The sequence below is a fragment of the Canis lupus genome, chromosome 6, assembly GCF_003254725.2.
Source record: "Canis lupus dingo isolate Sandy chromosome 6, ASM325472v2, whole genome shotgun sequence".
In the NCBI taxonomy this organism is placed as follows: domain Eukaryota; kingdom Metazoa; phylum Chordata; class Mammalia; order Carnivora; family Canidae; genus Canis; species Canis lupus.
The window spans coordinates 29,865,863-29,885,712 of NC_064248.1; the positions used below are offsets into that span (position 1 = coordinate 29,865,863).

Below are 19,850 nucleotides of genomic sequence, written 5' to 3' on the forward strand. Positions count from 1 at the left end.
GCCAAATTCAAGAGGCTGCGGAGATAATTATACTTCTTTGTGAGGGCAACTGCAAAGTCATACGGAGAAGAGTGTGTATACTGGGAGGGCTGTAGAATTGGGTCTGTCATGACAATCTGCAACGCAAAACAATCTCCAAGTGGACCAAAATGATAAACTTAAATTACTTTCCTGCTCTCATATCTCACTAATTCCGGACGGAGGCTGAATATCTATGATCCAATTTCCCTCATCCCAGAAAAAAGAATGTCCCAACGACCTGACTTCTATAAGATATGAGTCAGCGCTGCTGTTCATTAGCAAGTCTAGCAGGGCCAGGAGGTGAAAGAGAAGCTGAGAAATCGGGTCATTCGTGTAAAGACGTGTTGGTGGTGCTCACTGCCTCTACCCCCACCAACTCCTCTGTGGTCCCCTCTATCCTGTTAAATGGACTAGAGATCCCTAGGAATCAAGCAAACTACTCCTTTGCTTGTGGGATGCGATGGTTTCTGGCCTCAGACAAAGGTATCCTAATGAGAATCCTCCACTTTATCAAAAATGGGCTAAGCCATCTTGGGCTTGAATCCTGAAAGCAGTAAAGGCAGGAGCAAGTGGAAAAGACCTGCCTTGCCATGAACTGGCCAACTCACACTGGCCATTCCTGTTGGTCTCACCATCTACAGACATAACAGTGGGCTCCTGGCATCTGTTTGTACGATAGAACAGCAACACCCCCACGCCTGAGTCAGGTCATTTGAATGCAAGTGGGCCCCTGATCCAAGCTGGGACAGAATCCTTCCTTTAGAATTTTGAATTGGATAGTCACTCCCTTCTGGTGGCTGGCTCTGTAAGAGTTTGGCAAGCGTGAGGTTGGCAGATTCTGTCCATGATAAAAATCATGTGAATCAGAAAAGCAAAGAAAGGAAGGTTTCAGGAAAGAAAAGAATGAAGCATTGAGTAGGAAAGAAAATGGAAATGGCTTCTAAATGCCTGGTTTGGTAACTTCTTACAATGGCATTGTGTTGTGTTTGCCTGTCCAATAGTCATTCTTCCTTATACAGGAAACTAATACTTGGAATTTTCTTTGGAGATACATTGTTTCCCCAGCCTTAGTGCCTATCATTTGCAGAAAAGCCGACTGCACCCTAATTTCAGGGCAGGGTGGGTCCCCAAAGCTGGGCCAAATAAGAGCATCATACTCTTCTGCCCACAATTATCATTTCAAGAGTGGAAATAGGACCCAATTAGAGCCAGCAAATCTCAGGATTTAGGCAGATGAAACTAGAAGGAAGAGTAGTCTCTCTTTCCCACTAGACTTGAAGCTGTATGGATGTGAGCCAGGAATTGCTGGCCACCATCTTGCCACCACTAGGATAAAGCCTGCCTGGAAACAGAGCCAACAGAGCAGAAGGCACAGCTGAGGGATAGAAAGAAGTCCCAGTGACATGGCATGGCTTGAGTTCCCTGATCCAGCTGTGACTGAAGCAAATCTGCAGACTTTTGAGGCACAAGCCAATATGCTTCTTTTTGTCTTAGCAAGTGTGAGTTGGGTTTTCTATTTTTTACAACCAAAGTTCATAACTACAACTTCCCTGAAGCCAAGTTCCATTCCTGTCCATCCCTGTAGAATTCTAGTAAGTCCCTCTTTTCTACCTATAAATGTTGAGTAGTTTCTTTTACTAACAATCAAGATTCACAATACGTGTCTTTCTACTTTCTAGCACCTGAGGATAAAAAGTGAGGAGGACACTGTGACATTCACTCTGTGCTATGCACTACCCCAGGCACTTCACTGTATATAGTTCTGCTCTAGCACAACACATGCATCCCTGAAAGTCACTGCGCCATGCAAAATCATGCAACAAAAATCACAGAGCTTATGGGGAAGTGAGGTTGGGGTTAAACACTCAGAAAGTTCACCAGTGACACATTTAGAAAAAAACAAAACAAAACAAAACAAAACAGGAACCTAAATGGTAGCACCATTTATACATAGTGGTTTTAAAATACATGCATCTGACAATAAATATGCCAATTTACCTTGGGAAAGACCTGAAATTGGCTTGTGGAGGTGTGTGCTGGAAGGGCTGCAGTATGAGTTGGGAAAGGGTAGGATTGACACTTGGCTATCCAAAATCAAATGGAAAGTTTTAACACCAAGTGTGGATGCATAGGGCTCTCAGTTCATCTGAGGGGTGTGCATGGGTGCATTTTGCACCATTCTACGTGGCTCAGTTTGGTTGAGTCTGGCAGTTATCTTCACGCGCCTATTGTTTCTCACTGATAAAACTGCACGTAAGCAAATGTGAGACCCACACAATATTCGAATTGTTCTCCTAATAGATTAACCGCACTGGAACAGATTCTTGTTGGGGGTGGGGGGAGGGGAGGATGAGTGTTGTAACAGAACTAGCTCATGGGAGCCTAAATCTTAACTTGTAACATAAATATGATTTCTCCCATTTTAAAAGTGAAGACACTGAGATTCAGAGAACCAGCAAGGTGGCTAAACTACAATCCAAACCCATATTTATCAGTCTGTAGCACTCACATGCTTTCCCTACTGGCATGCTTCACCTAAACACCACTATTTCCTTTGATACATGTCTAAGCTGCCCGACCCTTGGCTGTCAGGTCTCAGGAATTACACAAGTCTCTGCACTGAAATTTTAAAAACTCGGCACAGTATGTAGTGACTGCAAGATAAGGCTCAGTCTGTCTCAGTTATTCCACCTGTAAAATGGGTCAGGGTCCATTTGCTACCAACTCACATCACAGAAAAGGTCCAGTGGCTGAATACACCCTTGACAAGACAATAGCACTCATACAGCTCACAATACACCCTGGGGCCTCTTCACCCAAAGCACTCCATTTGACAGAGGAAGAAACTGAGGGCCAGAGAGAGCCAGGGACTCACCGAGGTTACTCAGGGAGACAGTTGGCAAGAGAAGGATTAAAATCTGAGACTGCGGGGACCCCTGAGTGGCTCAGCAGTTGAGCGTCTGCCTTTGGCCCAGGGGAAATCGAGTCCTGCATCAGGTTTCCTTCATGGACCTGGCTTCTCCCTCTGCCTCTGTCTCTGCCTCTCTCTTTCTGTGTCTCTCATGAACAAATAAATACAATCTCTTTTTCAAAAAAAATCTGAGGCTGTGGACCCCAAGGAAAAGTCATTTCCAATATGCCTAGAATAAGACCTACTGTAACCAAGGCGCGCAGTGGCACTTGATTTAGCCATTGTTTTCTCAAACGAGGTCCTCTCTGTCAACACAACAGAGCTACAGGAGTGGCCTGGAGGTATGTGCTCAGCCTTCCAAACCTTGTGGTTCTGCAAAGTCACTTGGCTGCACACAAACCCACAGCTCATTATTCTGACACTGAGTAATAGCCAATGCAAGGTGCCAGGCTAATCAATCACTCAACCAATATTTACTGAGAACTCCCCTGTCAGTGACTCCCTCTCTTTTTGCCACACAGGGGCCTTTGGGGATTCATGGCTCCCACTGCATTTCTCTCTATAAATGTTTTTATCGGGTTTGCCTATCCAGCAAACTGCATTTATTAAGGAATAATTAATTCTTTTCTATGATATTTTATTCAGCAGGCCCTCAAAGAGCTGCCAGTCAACACCCCTGGCCTGCAGGGGGTAAGTACCCCACACTGTAACACCAGACCAATGAGTGATGCCAGCCAAGAGCAAAAAACCAACAGGAGGGATCCCTGGGTGGCTCAGCAGTTTAGCACCACCTTCAGCCCAGGACCTGATCCTGGAGACCCAAGATGGAGTCCCATGTCGGGCTCCCGGCATGGAGTCTGCTTCTCCCTCCTGTGTCTCTGCCTCTCTCTCTCTCTCTCTCTCTCTATCATAAATAAATAGATTTTAAAAACAAAACAAAACAAGCAAGAAAAAAAAAAAAAAACAGGATGTTTCAACTCACTCAGAGGGTCTGGATCTCAGGTTGGGTTCCCATCAGATGCAGGCCCTTGAAAGAATGTTTGGATGCAAATTGTCTAGTTAGGGAGGAAAGCACTGACTGGGTGGTTAAAGAAAGGGGCGAAAGCTAATCCCCTGTGAAAGGGCGTCTTACTACCAGGAATCAGAGGCTCAGCCCTGTAGTGGGGGATGGGGAAGCGGAAGCGCTGCCAGATGCAGTCGAATGTGGCCCTGAGTCGTCCCACCCAGGAGAAGATGAGAAGGCTGGTACCCCTGGCCGGCGGAGGGCTCAGCACTTGTAGCCCACCGCGCATGCGCGAAGAGCACCCGGAGAAGGCGCTCGGGCAGGATGAGTGGCAGGTGCCTGTAGCAAGGATGCCATCCGTGTGTAGGGCGACGGGAGTGCCCGGGGCACCTGGCAGGGTCCCGAGACGTGCTACCCCCGATCGTAAACAGGAACTGTCAGTTCTTAAAAGAAATCTGAACGGGCAGAAGCAGTAATACTGGAGGACATTAAAGGCTGAACGGTGTGCCCGGAGTTCTGCCAACACCCGATGTGAATGATCTCACTTAATACTCACTGCGGGGTCGCGGGGCGGGAGGGCTGGCCCTTCCGCTTGCCTCAGAGGTACGTTAGCGGATTCCTAGAGAAGTCCTGTAAACCGCACGGGGTCACGGGGTCACGGGGAAGCCGCGCCAAGCCTCGAACCCACGTCAACGCCCCTGTCTTTCTACTACCTCACACCGGCGGCAGCCACGCCAGACACGAAGCAGAGGCAGATCTCTCTAATTCCGGAGGATGTTGGGGTCAGAAAGAGAGACAGGTACCCAGGAAGGTCACAGCCGGGCCAGGTCCACGCAGCCCACGGGCTCCTCCTCCTTCTGCCACCACCTCCGCCTCCACTGGCCGCTCCCGCACGCTCACGCGGTAGGTCTAAAGGCCTGACCCCACTTCCCGGATCTGGCACGTGATCCAGGCCTGACCAATCCGGGAATGCCATTACCATCCCCTGGACAGTGATTGGTTCAGCGGAAAGGGTCACATGACACAGCTAGCCCAATAACAATCCACGCTCTAATTTTAAATTATAAGAAGCTCTCTTCTCCTTGGGGTGGGGGCTTGGACCAGTAAGGACCATACCTGTTAGCACCTGGGGGAGAGGCAGTCTGACCATGAAGGCGCGTAGAGATGCACAGTGCCCAGAGACAGAGGCAGATTTTTAGAAAAAGAGACTCTATTGAGGTTTATGTATGTATATATTATTATATATTAGCTGTATATATATAATATAATTATATGTAATATATTATTATATATAATTTATATTATATATTACTGTATATTATATATAATATATAATATATTTTATATATGACTTATATGATTATATATTATTATATACTATATATGATTTATAATATACAGGAACTGTCAGTTATATAGTTATTATATAATATATAATAATATATATTATTATATATTATATAATTTATAATGTTATATATTATTGTATATTACATATGACTTATATATCATATATAATTTGCATATAATAAAATGCACCCATGTTCAAAGCAGTACAATTCCACCAACCCCATCACATGTACAGTAAGGTGACCATCATGACAATGAAGAAAGAGACCTCAGGAAGGTCTCTCCCACCTGTTTGAAGTCCGTTACTCCATCCCCACCCCGCCAGGCAAGCACTGATCCACTCTCCATGACTATAGTTTTACCCTCCGAGCATCCGAGCATAAATAGAATCGTACAGTATGCTTCTCTCACTGCACAGAATGTTTTTGAGACTCAACCATGTTTTTTTGCATGTATCAATATTCATTCCTTTTTATTGATGAGAATCATTCCATTGTGTGGATGTACCACAGTTGGTTTATTCACTCTCCTGTCGGACGTCTGGGTTGTTTCCAGTCTGGGGCTATTCTGAATAAAGCTTCTATGAATATTAGTGTAGATGCCTTTGTGTGGATGTAATTTTCAGTTCTCTTGGGTAAACACCAAGGAGTGGAATTTCTGAGTTGCATGCTCAGTGCTGAGGTTTAAGTTTCCTTTTATAAGAAACAAAAGGCAGAGTTTTAATAACCTCTTTTGATCTGCCAGCAATGATACACACCACATTTGCATTTGACAGAAGGTACCTGACAAAGAGGTCCTAGCTTTACAACTGCGGAGTTAAGCAGAGACCTGGCCATGCAGAGGGCAAGCATCTCAGGAAACTTCAGCCAACCCAGGGATTTGAAGAATCCGTTGTGCAGCAGGATTCGAGATGTTTACTGCACAAGGGTGGTCAGTAATACCCTTAGTTCGATGTTAAGCAAGCTGCCGAGGCTCAGAGAGCTGAAATAACTCACCTGTGGTCACACAGCCCAGTAGTGAGAAAGGTGAGATTGGAAGCCAGGTGTGTCTACTCCAACCTTCTCTTGCTATAACACTGTACAGCCTCTCTTAGAAAATTCTGCCTCAGTTGTTCCAATCCCAGCACCGGTGGGAGTAGGGACTCCAAACCCTCTAATATTTATCTGCAGGACCAGCTCTTCTGCAGTGCCAAGTGGGCAAGGGTGCCAAAAGGGGTGTTGCCTCTGAACCAGCCAAACTCTGCCTCCATACCCCTGCCTCAGGAGGCTCCAGGCCAGCTGGGCTGTCCAGCACCTGAGTTCCGGCTGCCAAAGGAAGCAGGTGAACGCCAGGCTGGGGGAGGCCCAGGATGAGCAATGACAGCTTCTCTGTTGCAAAATAGATGTTCTGGCGTTGGCCTCTCCCCGCAGCTGCTAGTAAGAGGCTGCAAATGCTCCCTTTATCCTAGAAAGAGCACAGGCTCTGGAAACAGCAGACCTGTGTTCAATTTCTGTATGTGCTTGAGCCACTTGTTTACTTTCTCTGAGCTTCTATTTCCATCTTTAAGATGGAGATAACCAATCCACCAAGTATCCGTGAGGATTAACGGAACTGAGAAATGGAGAGCTTTGGCCCAGTTCCTGGCGCATGGTGGATGCCCTATTACTGCTCCTTTCTCCGTCCTCAGCCTCTTTCCTTGAATTTTAGGAGGTAAATCATATTCCATAGTGTGTTTTTTTATCCTCTTCCATCTTTCTGTTTTATCCCATTCTGGGGTAGGTCAGATAACAACCCCTCCAAAACACTGTCCAAGTCCTAATCCCCAGAACTGTGAATGTGACCTTATTTAGAAAAATGGTCTTTGCAGATGTAATCCAATTAAGGATCTCAAGATGAGATCATCCTGGATTATCCAGGTGGGCTCTAAATCCAGAGGAGTCCTTTTAAGGGAAAGGCAGAGGGAGATTTACAACACAAAAAGAAGAAGAGGTCATGTGAAGATGGAGGCAGAGGTTGGCCACAAGCCACAAGTCAAGGAACACCTGGAGCCACTAGAGGCTGGAAGACACAAAGAAGGATCCTTCTTTGAGACTTTGGAAACAGTGTGGCCCAACCAACACCTTGATTTCAGACTTTTGTCCTCCCAAACTGTAAGAAGATAAGCTTCTGGGGGCACTTGGTTAAGCATCTGCCTTCAGCTCAGGTCATGATCTCAGTGTCCTAGGATCAAGGCCCATGTCATGCTCCTTGCTCAGTGGAGAGCCTGCTTCTCCCTCTCCCTCAGCCCCCCACCCCCAACTCATTCTCTCTCAAATAAATAAATAAATAAATAAATAAATAAATAAATAAATAAATAAAACCTTTAAAAGAAAAAGGAAAGAAGTTTCTGCTGTGTTAAAGTCATGCAGTGTGTAGTAATTTATTATGGCAGCCACAGACTCTTATAATGCACCTTCATGCTGCCCCCCCCCCATTGCCACCTCTGCCCAGAAAGAAGAGAATGATCTGTTTTCCAACCCCTTCTCCCTTGTCCCAGCTCCCAGTCCTCCTGTGACCCATGGGCAGAGGAGTTGCTCATGCAAATGTTTAGAATTAGCTACACTGATGGAGCCACAATGTACCAGTGGACAAAATAACTGAGCTGTAAAGACTGGATAGCAAGCCCCCCTCCCATTTCATTTCCAGCCTCCAAATACGGAAAACTCTTTTTGCAAACATGCCCTCAGCAAACAAACCCTCAGAAGAACCTCTAGAACTGAATTTCACAACCTCTCAATACTATTTGGACTGGGAAATTCTTTGTGATGTATGTATGGAGCAAAGAGGGGCCTGGGTATTGTAGGATATTAAGCAGTATCCCTGGCTTTCACTCACTAACTGCCCGAAGCCACTGTTCTCCCCTACTGGCGATGACCAAGAACGTCTCCAGATGTTGCCAAAGACCCCTGGGGGAAGATGGGGAGAGGCAAAATAATCCATGGTTGAGTCACTCCTGCTCTAAAGGAGGGTCCAGCACACATGTCCCTTGTCACGGGGAAAGTAGGACAGCCCACCAACCTTGTCCATGAGGCTGAATGAACCAGTTCAGCTTGGCACACCCAACTCTTCCAGATTCAAGAGAACAAAGACTAGGATTCTAATTTAGGTTTCTGGGCTTGAGCTTCTTGCCCTACCACCAATCATCATAGAAGCCCATGACTGGGAAGATAACAGATGTTTGCTGTTAGTAATAAAACCAAGATTTTGTGTCCTTGTGTATAATTCCTTCAAAGAGGAGTATATATCAGATTCACTCTGAATGCTTGACACTTAAAGCTGCAAAGGTCTGGGAACCTATCCCTCCAAAATATAGGAGGCCTAATATAGTTCAGTACATGTGGACCATACAATGCAAAGTGGAAAGGCCGATAGAGACACAAAGGATGTGTAGGATGGTCTCAAAGAGTCTTGAGTGCAGGGCACCAGGGTGGTTCAGTTGGTTAAGTCTCTGGCTCTTGATTTCAGCTCAGGTCATGATCTCGAGATCAGGAGATTGAGCCCCACATTGGGCTCTGGTCCTCGGTGTAGAACTTGTTTAAGATTCTCTCTCTCGGGCAGCCAGGGTAGCTCAGCAGTTTAGTGCTGCCTTTGGCTGGGGGCGTGATCCTGGGGTCCCGGAATCAGGTCCCACATCGGGCTCCCTGCAAGGAACCTGCTTCTCCCTATGTCTGTGTCTCTGCCTCTCTATCTCTGTGTCTCTCATGTATAAATAAATAAAATATTTTTTTAAAAAAAGATTGTTTTCTCCCTCTGCACTCCCCCACCCCCACTCATATATATGCACTTGCTCTCTAAAAAAGTAAAAATTAAAAAATTAAAAACAAATTCACTTTTTAAAAAAGAGCCTTGAATGCAATACTCATGGACTGAATGTGTGTGTCCCCCCCCCCCAAAAAAAAACTTCTATTTTGAAGCCCTAACGACCTAGTGCAACTGTGTTTGGAATAGAAGTAATTAAGGTTAAGTGAGGTCATATAGGTGGGGCCTTGATCCAATAGGATTAGTGTCTTTATAAAAAGAGATACCAGTTCTCTCTCTCTCCCTCTCCCCGTCTCTCCCTCTCTCCCTGTCCCCCTCTCTCCCTCTCTCTCTCTCTCTCTCCTCCCTGTCCCTTTTTTCTTCCCTCTCCCTCTCCTTCTCCCTCCCTCCCTCCTTCCATCCCTCCTTGCACACACACCAAGGAAAGGCCAGGAGGAAAGCACAGCAAGAAGGCACCATCTGCAAGCCAGCAAGAGAGATCTCACCAAAAACTGGGTCAGCCAGATCCGTGACCTTGGATGTCCAGCCTCCAAAACTGTGAGAAGAAAAATTTCTTTTGTTTAAGCCTATAGTCTATAGTATTTCATAATTGTAGCCCAAGCAGACTATGACACACATATACTGAGGAGTTTGGACTTTGTGCTGTAGGTCAAAGCTCATTTGGATTTTGTGCTGTAGGTCAAAGCTCAGTTCCTGGACCATCAGCAGGGAATCCCAGAGGCTCTTGCCAATACAGATAGCCCACATCTACCAAATCAGGACCTCTGACAGTGGAGCCTGGTACTCTGCATTTTTACCAACTCATAAGGCAATAGTTAGGCACATTTAAATTGTAGAACCACAGGGATGCCCAGGTGACTCAGTGGTTGAGCATCTGCCTCTGGCTCAGGGCATGATCCCGGGTCCTGAGATTGAGTTCCGAATCAGGCTCCCCACAGGGAGCCTGCTTCTCCCTCTGCATATGTCCTTGCCTCTCTCTGTCTCTCATAAATAAATAAATAAATAAATAAATAAATAAATAAATAAATAAAATCTTGTTAAAAATTAAAAAATAAAATAAATTGTAGAACCACAGCTGACAGGTGACTGGGAATCAGTAAGGGTTTTTAAACAGATTTCTATTTTGGAAATACAAGCTTCAGTGCCCCTCCTGGGCTTATAATTGCCTCCATTCCCTTGGAACCCTCCGCTCTCCTCTTCCCCGCCCCCCACCCCTTGCTTGACGCATAGCTTATAAAGGACGACCCTGGACGTAGAGGATGTGGGTGCCAGGCAAATGCTAGAAGGGAGGGCAATATGAGGACCAGAGAAAACAACAAGAGAAAAGACCAGGAAGGAAACAAGAAATGCCAAGAAACCAGTCTCAACTGACCATTGTCAATGGCTTCCCCCCAGGGGTGGAGTCAACTGGCCAGAGACTAAATCAAATTGTAGATCAGATCCCAGACCCCTCTTGCCAGATTCAGGGCTAAGGCTTTGGGTGCAGGAATGAATGATAAGAGGAAGACAGGCCAGCAATACCTCAACAACCCTCCCCATGCTGACATCTGCCAATGGTGAATGTTTCCATGATGGGCATTAAGGGTGGGCTGCATGAGGGTCCAGCTGTGGCTGCCTCTGTCCAGCAGAGTGTTGGGGCTCTGAGCTACCCCTCAGTGGGGAACAACGTAGGGCTATGAAGGAGTAAATAGTCTTGGTTGGTATTTAGAAGAAGGCAAAGTCTAGATCCTTCTTTAGGTGGTCAAAAATCTCCTTTGAGAAGGAAGATGGGCATGAGGGGGTTTCCTGAAGTCCCAGTGAATCGTCTATTGTATGGGATTTGGATGAGACGGCCCCTAAGGAAAGATACCCCAGGTTAAACATATGAATTGGTGTGACTTGAGTGGAAGGCAGCACTGGTCTCACTTGGGAGGCACTCAAGGGCTGTCTCCAGTTATTTACAAGCTGGGGAGCCTTGAGCCAGTTACTTAACTGCCCTGAGCCTCAGTTTCTCTTATCTGTATCATGGGAATAATGTATAACCTACCTCATGAGGTTATCATGAGGATTAAATGAAATCATTCATGGACAGCGCTTACCACGGCATCTGGCACATGCTGGCACTCAATACCACTAACTATGGCAGATGCTGTTGATGATGATGATGATGATGATACCATTATTTTCAGAAACTTTCCAGAAGATGGATCTAAATGGGAATCCTCGCTTAGCCAGTAGCTATGAGACTCACAGCAACTTGCTTAACTACTTTGAGTTTCAGTTTCTTTTCTTTTTTTCTAACAAAATGGGCATAATGAATCCAACACAGAAGACTGTTTATGTAGCTATTATGTAAAGAAAATGCACAGCAGAGCACCTTGCACAGAATCCCAAAACCCATCCCTTCAGGAGAGCATTCATAGGCACCTGCTCTTCCCCTCACCGTGTACTTTGAAATCCCCAATCCCAGGGCAAGCTCACTAGGTCAAGACTGCCTTTCTTGGCAACTGTGTTTTTCAATGTCCCTGAAAAGTACCTACAGAGTACAGAGACAACATACCCCCCACTCTTAGCAAGATGGTCTTGACTTCCTGTCACTTGGTGCTTTCCACAAAGCCCATTCCTTTAACACATGATGTAATGCATTTGTCACGCCCTAACATAAAGATAGCCATAGGTCCGAGTGAAGTAAACAAAACAAAATGTGCTAAGTTTGGGTTGGGTTGTTAGGCTTGCAGGATTTGCCTAACACAAATGTAAGTGGTAAAAACTCCGCCAACAACTGGGAGATGAGCTCATCCGAGTATTCTTCCCAGAGACTCAAAAATTCTCTGCCCTCGCTGCCACCCATACACAGCCGACCACTTGGGCTTATGCTTGTGAACTGAGCTTTACTAGCCAGCCCTCCTCCCCTGCGTGGATAAGTCACTGATGATTTAGATAGCTCTCAGAGCCCATGGCGTAGAGAAATACTGGAAGACTTTCCAGATGAAAGCACTGCGAGCATTGAAGCCATCAGAGGCTGGGAAGCTAAAGAAATTAATTTGTCTTTGTGAAATTGGCACCAGACTTCAAACGTGTTGATGAATCTGCTGCTCCAGACATCTTTGATCTCTAGGAGGGAATCTGTGTATCTAAGCAGAGGGGAACAGTCCCCACCAGCTCAAACTACCCAGGCATCCTGCCTGCCTTGTTGGGTGATTTCAGATTGGCACTGGCCCCCCTTAGCCCCCAATAGAACCAACCCCAGATGCTCAGAAAACCTGATTCAAAAGTAAAGGTGAAACAATTCAAACTGTTCTTGGTGGGGAACACAGGGCAAAGGAAAGAGATTTGGCTTTGGACACACAGACCAGAGTCTAAACCCTGGATCTTAACATCTGAGCAAATTGTTTAACCTTTAGACCTGAACCTTGATCTTTTCATCTGTGAAATGGGAAGATTTCCTTTTAAGGTTGTCATGAGAATTAAAAGAGACTGTGTGTGTATAAAGCAGGGCACGGCAAATATTTTCTGCAAAGGGCCAGATAGTAAACATTTTAGGCTTTGCCTAAACTACTCACCTCCACCACTGCAGCACAAAAGCAGCCCCAGACAATGCCTACATGGGTGGGCATGGCTGTGTTCTGATTACAAATACTTACAAAACACAGGCAGCCAGCTGAGTTTTATGGATGGGCTGCAGTATATGGACTCTGGGCTATCAAGCATGAGGCCCAATGTCCACTCACAGAAGACAATCAACCATAGGTATAGCTTTGATGATGCTGATAGCGATGCTGAGGAATGAAGAAGATCCACCAACCAGGCATTTATTGAGAGCTTCTGCATGTCCAACCCTCCACTAGACACTGAAGGGAGAAGTAGAAGGCATAGGAGGGAGACCCTGCCATCGGAGCACCATCACACACCAAGTAAATTACTAATGGGCAGAAAGGAATATACCAATGGAAAAATATCAGGATGTCTTGGAAGTCCTGTGACTCTGTAACAAAAGGGCAGAGTCCTGAGGTAAGCTCTGATTCACTGGGGCATGTGTGAGTGTGTAAAAGTATGTGTGTGTGTGTGTGTGTAACAGCCATAACCCTGGTTCAGAATTCATGCCACCCCTGTGCTATGACAGACAGCATCACATCTCAGACTGGCGCAAAGCAGTAACCCAAGAGGAGGTTCTCTCTGAAAATTCCTCTTCTGGTGTTCATGCTCTTTCCGTAGTCACAAGGAATAACCAGGGATTTGATTGTTAAAGACCTCCTGTTGGAGCTATTGCCAATATAAGGAAATAAGCACAAATGAAAGAGAGTGAATTGGATTAATTAAGGACGTTATCACTTGCTCTGTTTAATTACCTCCTAGCAGCCCTTCCCAAACTGCTGTCAGAAGATGTTAACAAGTGTGTCCTGAAAGTAAAACAGGGAAGGGTCAAATGACTTCAGGAAATATCCCCTCTTTGAGACTCACAACTCACATTAATCTGTTAAAGATTCCTTTGAGTCCTGAAGCCACGAATCCATTTAAATCTGTTACCTTGGAAAGCTGGCGCTGGAGTTGGACAACCTGGGTTTTAATCCCAAATCAGACACCAGCTATGTTATCGTGGGCATCTTCCTTGACCCGCTCCATGCCTCCATTTTCTCACCTGTGGAATGGGGCTAATAAAAATATCTACTACTTCACCGAGTTGTTCTGAGGGGCTAAGACAATGCCTGGGACTCCCCTAGTACAGCTCCCTACATACAGTAATGGCTTTATTTTGCAACCTGATTTGACCATATTAATATCCAGAACCAGCCGATTTGGGCCAAGTTTGAACAATGCAGTTGCAAATGGGCAGATGTGAAAAGTGGTGTCTTGTGAGTTAAAGAAAACCCTTTAGAGGCAGCCTTCTCATAGTCCCATAGCGGGATATTTGGTGAATCAATGTTTAGCACCTGGAAGTGCTAGACACTGGGACACTGAATGTGATCCCTGGCCACTCAGAACTTAAGAGGCCAGTAGGTTTCCACTGAGTCTACAGCCCGTGAGTCACTTCCAGAAGCCACTGGCCATGTGTTCCAGGCAGATGAAAGCCTGGCTCCCTTCCAAGGCTCTGAATATCACAGGCAAGAGCCTTGAAGGCTGACACGGGCCGGGCTAAGAAGCAAAGGGCTGCCCACATCCTCATCTCTGGGCCCATCGTGCCAGAGGAAGCTAGTGGCAGCCAGCCCCAACAGAGGACAAACAGCCTGCAGGGGATGTGTTTCTGGTCAAAGCTGTAAGCTTCAGAGCTCATTAGTAATGGGGGCCTGGGAGCCCGCCAGCCCCTGGGGTCCCTGATGCAGTTTACAAGGCCCACCGCATTGCCCGAAAGCCTCCTCTGATCCCAGCATGGAGCACAGAAAGGTCCTGCCTCCCTGGCCCCTGACTGTTTAATCAATAATAACTTCAGAGAGGGAGTGGTGGGGGGAGAGACAGGCAGCAGGAGAGGCAGGTCCCCTTCTCCCTGTCTCCCTCCACTCCCCCTCCCTCCGGGATGCTGAAAATAGCCTAATTAGATTGTCCCCCTGCCTGGGTACCATGGAGATAGCAGGCATAGAGGCTATGACAGCTCTCACACACCCTTCTGAAACTTGTCTCTCCTCCCTGTCTGGCCGCTGCTGATAGAGATACAGGACTGCAGGACCAGAGAAGCGGGGATGTCATAAAGCAGTGATGATGGGCAAGGGGCTGCCTGCAAGAGCACTGTGGAAGAATGACTGTGGATCCTTGTAGGACACCATGGCCAAGAGCAGTGCTAACCCCCACCTCATTCTCTGTGACCTGGATTCTGCATCCACAAACCCTAGCAAGCACTTACGTGTGATGCAGAGTGGACAGTGGTTTAAACACAGATGTGCTGAAAGCGTTTCATTATTTATTTGAATTGAAAAGAGGCCACACTCCTGCCCAGCAATCTGACCTCACCAACCCCCACTTTCCCTCCCACTCGCTGTGCTGTGGCCACACTGGTGTTCTTCCTGCACCTCAATGACACGAGCCTGTCCCTACCTCAGGGCCTTTGCACTTACTATTCCCCCTACCCAGAACCCTCTTTCTCCCCCCCCCCCATCTTCCCACAGCTAACCCCTCTCATCATTCGAGTCTCCTCTCAAAGGCCACCTTCTCAGAGAGGGCCACCCTTGATACCCATGTTTTCATCCCACCAAGCCCCTTTCTATACAATTATTCTGTTTCATCTCTCCTTGGAAATGATCATTGTCTAAAATCATCTTGTGTATGTCTTTCCCACCTGCCCCCCTGTGCAAGGATTCAAGCTGCATTATGGCAGGCACTTTGTCTCTCTTGGTTCACTGATGCCTATATTGGGTGCTCAATAAAAATATTTTTGGAAGACATGAATGAGAATATCATGGGGGAGAAAGATTCATTCAGGCAGAGATTTAGCAAGTATACTTATTTAACTAAATATCTTTAATGACTTTAAACATGTGAAAGGCCAGATGCTTAATGTAGAAGGCATCTGATTCCAATAATGCTGGACTGTGAGATTTTAAAGGTTAACAAATAAAAGTTCAGACTCCGAAAACCTATCATGTTAATGATTCTGATTTTCTAGCTGTGATTCTGTGTACCCGCAGTCGCAGCTAAAATTCTGTTATTCTACTGACTCAATGTGCCAAGTATCTAGAAGAGTTTTAAGTTTGAGAATCTATAACGCTAATGATTCTGAACCTAAGATGCTCTAAATCCAGGTATCTGTTGATCTCAGTACAATATTCTATTGTCTACAGTATCTTCAGTAGGAGGTCTTTTTTTTTTTTTAAGAGAGAGAGAGAGAGAGTGTGCGCAAGGAGGAGGGGCAGAGAGAGAGAGACATAATCCCAAGCAAGCTCCACGCTCAGCACAGAGCCCAACATGGGATTCGATCTTAATGACCCTGAAATCATGACCTGAGCTGAAATCAAGAGTCAGATACTCAACCGACTGAGCCACCCAGGTACCCCTTTTATAGGAGGTCTTAACATGGGAGCTTGTGGGTCGAACCTAACCCACTAAGACATTTTCTTTGACCTCATCAATGTCAGCCTGAAAAGTGTGTCTTTCAAATTAACTTACTGCCAATATTTAGCGTTTGAGATGTTTCATCTTTTAAAAATTGGATTTCAGGCAGCCCGGGTGGCTCAGGGGTTTAGCGCCACCTTCAGACCAGGGCATGATCCTGGAGACCCAGGATCGAGTTCCATGTCAGGCTCCCTGCATGGAGCCTGCTTCTCCCTCTGCCTGTGTCTCTGCCTCTCTCTCTCTCTCTCTCTCTCTGTGTGTGTGTGTGTGTCTCATGAATAAATAAATAAAATCTTTAAATAAATAAATAAAAATTGGATTTCCAGCTTCTTTCTTTTCTTTTTTATTGAAGGGGAAAACCAGCCATGCTGAGCCCCCACTCCCAGCAGGCAATGACGGGCTGCACCAGGGTATTGCCTGCCTCCTCTGGGTCAGACATAGGCTGCATTTAGCATCTGACATCAGGACACTCCACTGTTGGCCTTGACCGCCTGCCTGGCCTTTACAGGCATTTGAGTTTGCCACCTTGGATATGCCACTCTGGGATCCTGTGATTTTGAATATAAGTTCCCGTGTGTGTTTGAGACTCTTGCAAACCCTGACTACAAATGAGTAAAACTGTGTCTGCGGCCAGTCTCCTCGGAGATTTCTGATTCCAGCTTTTGGCCCTCCAGCCTTCCCCACATCCTCCAGTGCTGAAAATAATCTGGGGGACGGGAAAAACGGAGGAGGTAATGAGAGAGTTGCAAAAAATGCAGACCTTCCTACAAATAAAGACTCCCCCCGAGGCATATGACCTTGAGCAAGGCATGTGCATTCTCACCTTGCCTTTGCTCCTGCTGACCTGCCTTCTAGATGTCCTGCTCGTTCCCTTCCAGGCACTCAGGACCCAGATCAAATCTCATCACCAATTCCAGGCACTGTGGTTTAGAATCCAGCTGGAAACCAGACTGTTCAGAGCAGACTCCCAGCTCCTCCACCTACAGCTGGGAAGTCTTGGGCCAAACCCCTCTGTGCCCTAGTTTTTCTCATGTGTAAAGCAGGGTGAAAATAGAACTACCATGACTTGTTGTGACATTTAAATGAGGAAAAAAAATACACACAGATGCACAGCCTTAGAAGAGAGCCTGAGACAGAGTAAATGCCCATTCAGTGTTAGCTTTTATCACTCCCCATCTACACTGGGGTCCTTCGCCCCTGGCTTAGAAAGCTTTGGAACTGGAACACCTGGGTGGTTCAGTGGTTGAGCATCTGCCTTTGGCTCAGGTCGTGATCCGTGGGTCCTGAGATCAAGTCCCACATCAGGCTCCCTGTAGGGAGCCTGCTTCTCTCTCTACTTATGTCTCTGCCTCTCTGTGTGTGTCTTTCATGAATAAATAAATAAAATCTTAAAAAAAAAGAAAGCTTTGGAACTGTTGATTGTTGCTTCTAGGCTGTTTTGTGTGGCTCACTTACTGTTTGATGGATATTTTATAGCCATTGCATTGCATTTGTTTGGTCAGTCATCAAACATTTCTTAAGGCACTATCTTGGTTGGGTTCTGCAGAAGCAGACATCATCGAGACAAAGATTTTGGGCTCTATTTGAGATGATCATCCCAGGAAATTCTGTAGAAGAATGAGGATGTGATATGAGGAAGGGTACGTTAAGGAGCAGGTTACCATTGACGTAAGTGGTACACATTCACAACTGGGGACCTCTGGGAGAGGGTGTAAAAATTATCTCATGGTTGCTGCACCCAAGGAGCAAGGAGGCTGGGCTCTTAATCCTCCAAGGCCAATCCTTATTTAATATATATTTTTAATTATCATCTATCTACCAGTGCTTTCTACAGTATCAACTTCCATCCCGCCCCATTCACATTCAATAGTGTCAGGATGGTCGCCTACAAGTGCCAGGTACTGACAAAACTAAGGCACTGTTCCTTCCTTTGTTGTGGGATTTAAAAAAGAAAGATGATGAAATAATCATGTGTGATAAGAATTGCAGGAGCAGTGGTAGGTCACAATGCACAAGAGGGGCTTGAAGGTAGCAGAGGCCAGTTCTATGCAGGGTTGTAAGAAATAGCAACAGAGAAGATAGGCTGGAGCAAAGGGTTGGAGGTTCAGGCTTGAGGAACTACAGGCAGATCTGCCTGAGCCAGGGAGAGCTGAGGCTGGGGAAGCAACCAGAGGGGGCAAGTCATCATGGGCCCTGATGGGCCCCAAGCCATGTTTAAAAGCTTGGGTTCTCATCCTAAGGCAATGTGAGGCCCTCAAGGTTTTCAGCAATGGAAACACATGATGTGATTGGGATCTTAGATCCTTCTGGCAGCAGCTAGGATATAAGCTGGAAGGAGGCAAGAACAAAGACAGGGAGACCAATATGGTGGCCGCAGCAATAAATATAAGCCAGAGCTATAGAGCACTTGTGTAGGGAGGGTGGAGGACAAGAGGCTGATATAGAAGATGTGCCAGATGTGGGAACGACTGGATTAGGGACCTTTTGGGTATAGGGGGTATGGAAATAAGGTGGAGTCTAGGGTGGGGGCCCCCTTCTCTGGTTTGGGGAACTAGGTGGTGGGAAGATCCATCTGCTGAGATCCATCACACAGTAAGATGGGCTGGTCTATGGGAGAGATGTCTAATCGAATGTCAAATACATCCGGCTATATGAGTCTAGTGTTCAAGAGAGAGTTTAGAGTGGAAGACAGACATTCTCTAAGGGCAAGAACTTGATCTGAGTTGTTCACCATTTTGTCTCCAGCATCTAGAAGAGCCTGGCACATGAATAGTTCCCCGAAGATCTCTATTGATTGAATGATGGAATGGAGGCAGGTAGTGCTCCTCATCATGGACATGGCCCTGAGTCAGCAGGTGTGCAGAAGGTATGGAAGGTGATAAAAAGAGCTAAAGACACCTACAGGTAGAGGTTGGTGGAAAAAGAGTAGCCTGAGCTGGATGGGCTGAGAGGTGGAAAGAAGGGAAGCAGAGGAGAAAGTAGTGCTTTCGTGAAAGCAAGGGAGGGGTGAGTTTCAAAGATTGGAGAGTGGCCAGTGGAGTCAAACATGAGGTGCAGCTGAGCAGGCTGGACAAGGTACCTCAGATGCAGTGACAGGGCTCTGAGCCCCCTAATAAAGGCAGGTTCCCGTTCCCTTCATTAGGGGTCTCCTACAGTTCCTCATTTCTTCCCTCATTTGTGCATCCCACAAATATTCATTGAGTGCCTCTTCTGAACCAGGAAATGTGCAAGGTGTTGGCAATGCAATAATGGAGACAACAGATACAAATGTCTGATGAATGAATGAATGAATGAATGAATGAAGTCGCCAAATGACTTGCAAAGTCCTTGGGGACAGAATTCTGAACCACATTTCACTGGCATCGTCTTTGCCCTCAGCCACAGGTGGAAAGACAGAGAAAGTGCTCAATAAATATTGACCCAGTGTCATGGGCTGACTGTTCTGATGGGTATCAGAGAGTGGGACCCTTCTCCTCCCCTGAGACTCTCTGTCACTGCTAAGGGGTTGTGGCTTGCTCCCACCCATTCTGGGCGGAGAAAACAAGCCAAAGGACAGGTGCTCAGAGCAGACACACCCACTCAGGCTGCTGGGGTCACTCTTGCCCCTTCCTTTGGGGGAGGAAAGGAAGAGTCTGGCTGGCTTATTTTTCTTTCCTTCCAATGATGCAAATGCTCAAATGTGAGTCTCTTCTTTGCACAGATGATATGCTAGCTAATAAAAGCTCATCTGAAATCAGTCTCTCAGAGCGTGTGTGTGTGTGTGTGTGT

The 19,850-nt window shown here is 46.3% G+C and overlaps 1 protein-coding gene and 1 long non-coding RNA gene across 6 annotated transcripts in view; both read right to left on the reverse strand.

The window, feature by feature from the left end:
• Window positions 1–4,851, reverse strand: part of LOC112640357 (uncharacterized) — a 65,682-nt gene extending 60,831 nt beyond the window's left edge. For all 4 annotated transcript variants that reach the window (XR_003124001.3, XR_003124002.3, XR_003124000.3 and 1 more), the window contains exons 1-3: window positions 4,649–4,851; window positions 4,492–4,565; window positions 3,915–3,959 (exon numbers count right to left, since the gene is read on the reverse strand). This is a non-coding gene — a long non-coding RNA (uncharacterized LOC112640357). The remainder of the gene's footprint in view (window positions 1–3,914; window positions 3,960–4,491; window positions 4,566–4,648) is intronic.
• Window positions 1–19,850, reverse strand: part of SHISA9 (shisa family member 9) — a 287,792-nt gene that overhangs the window by 177,607 nt on the left and 90,335 nt on the right. The gene's annotated exons all lie outside the window — the stretch shown is intronic.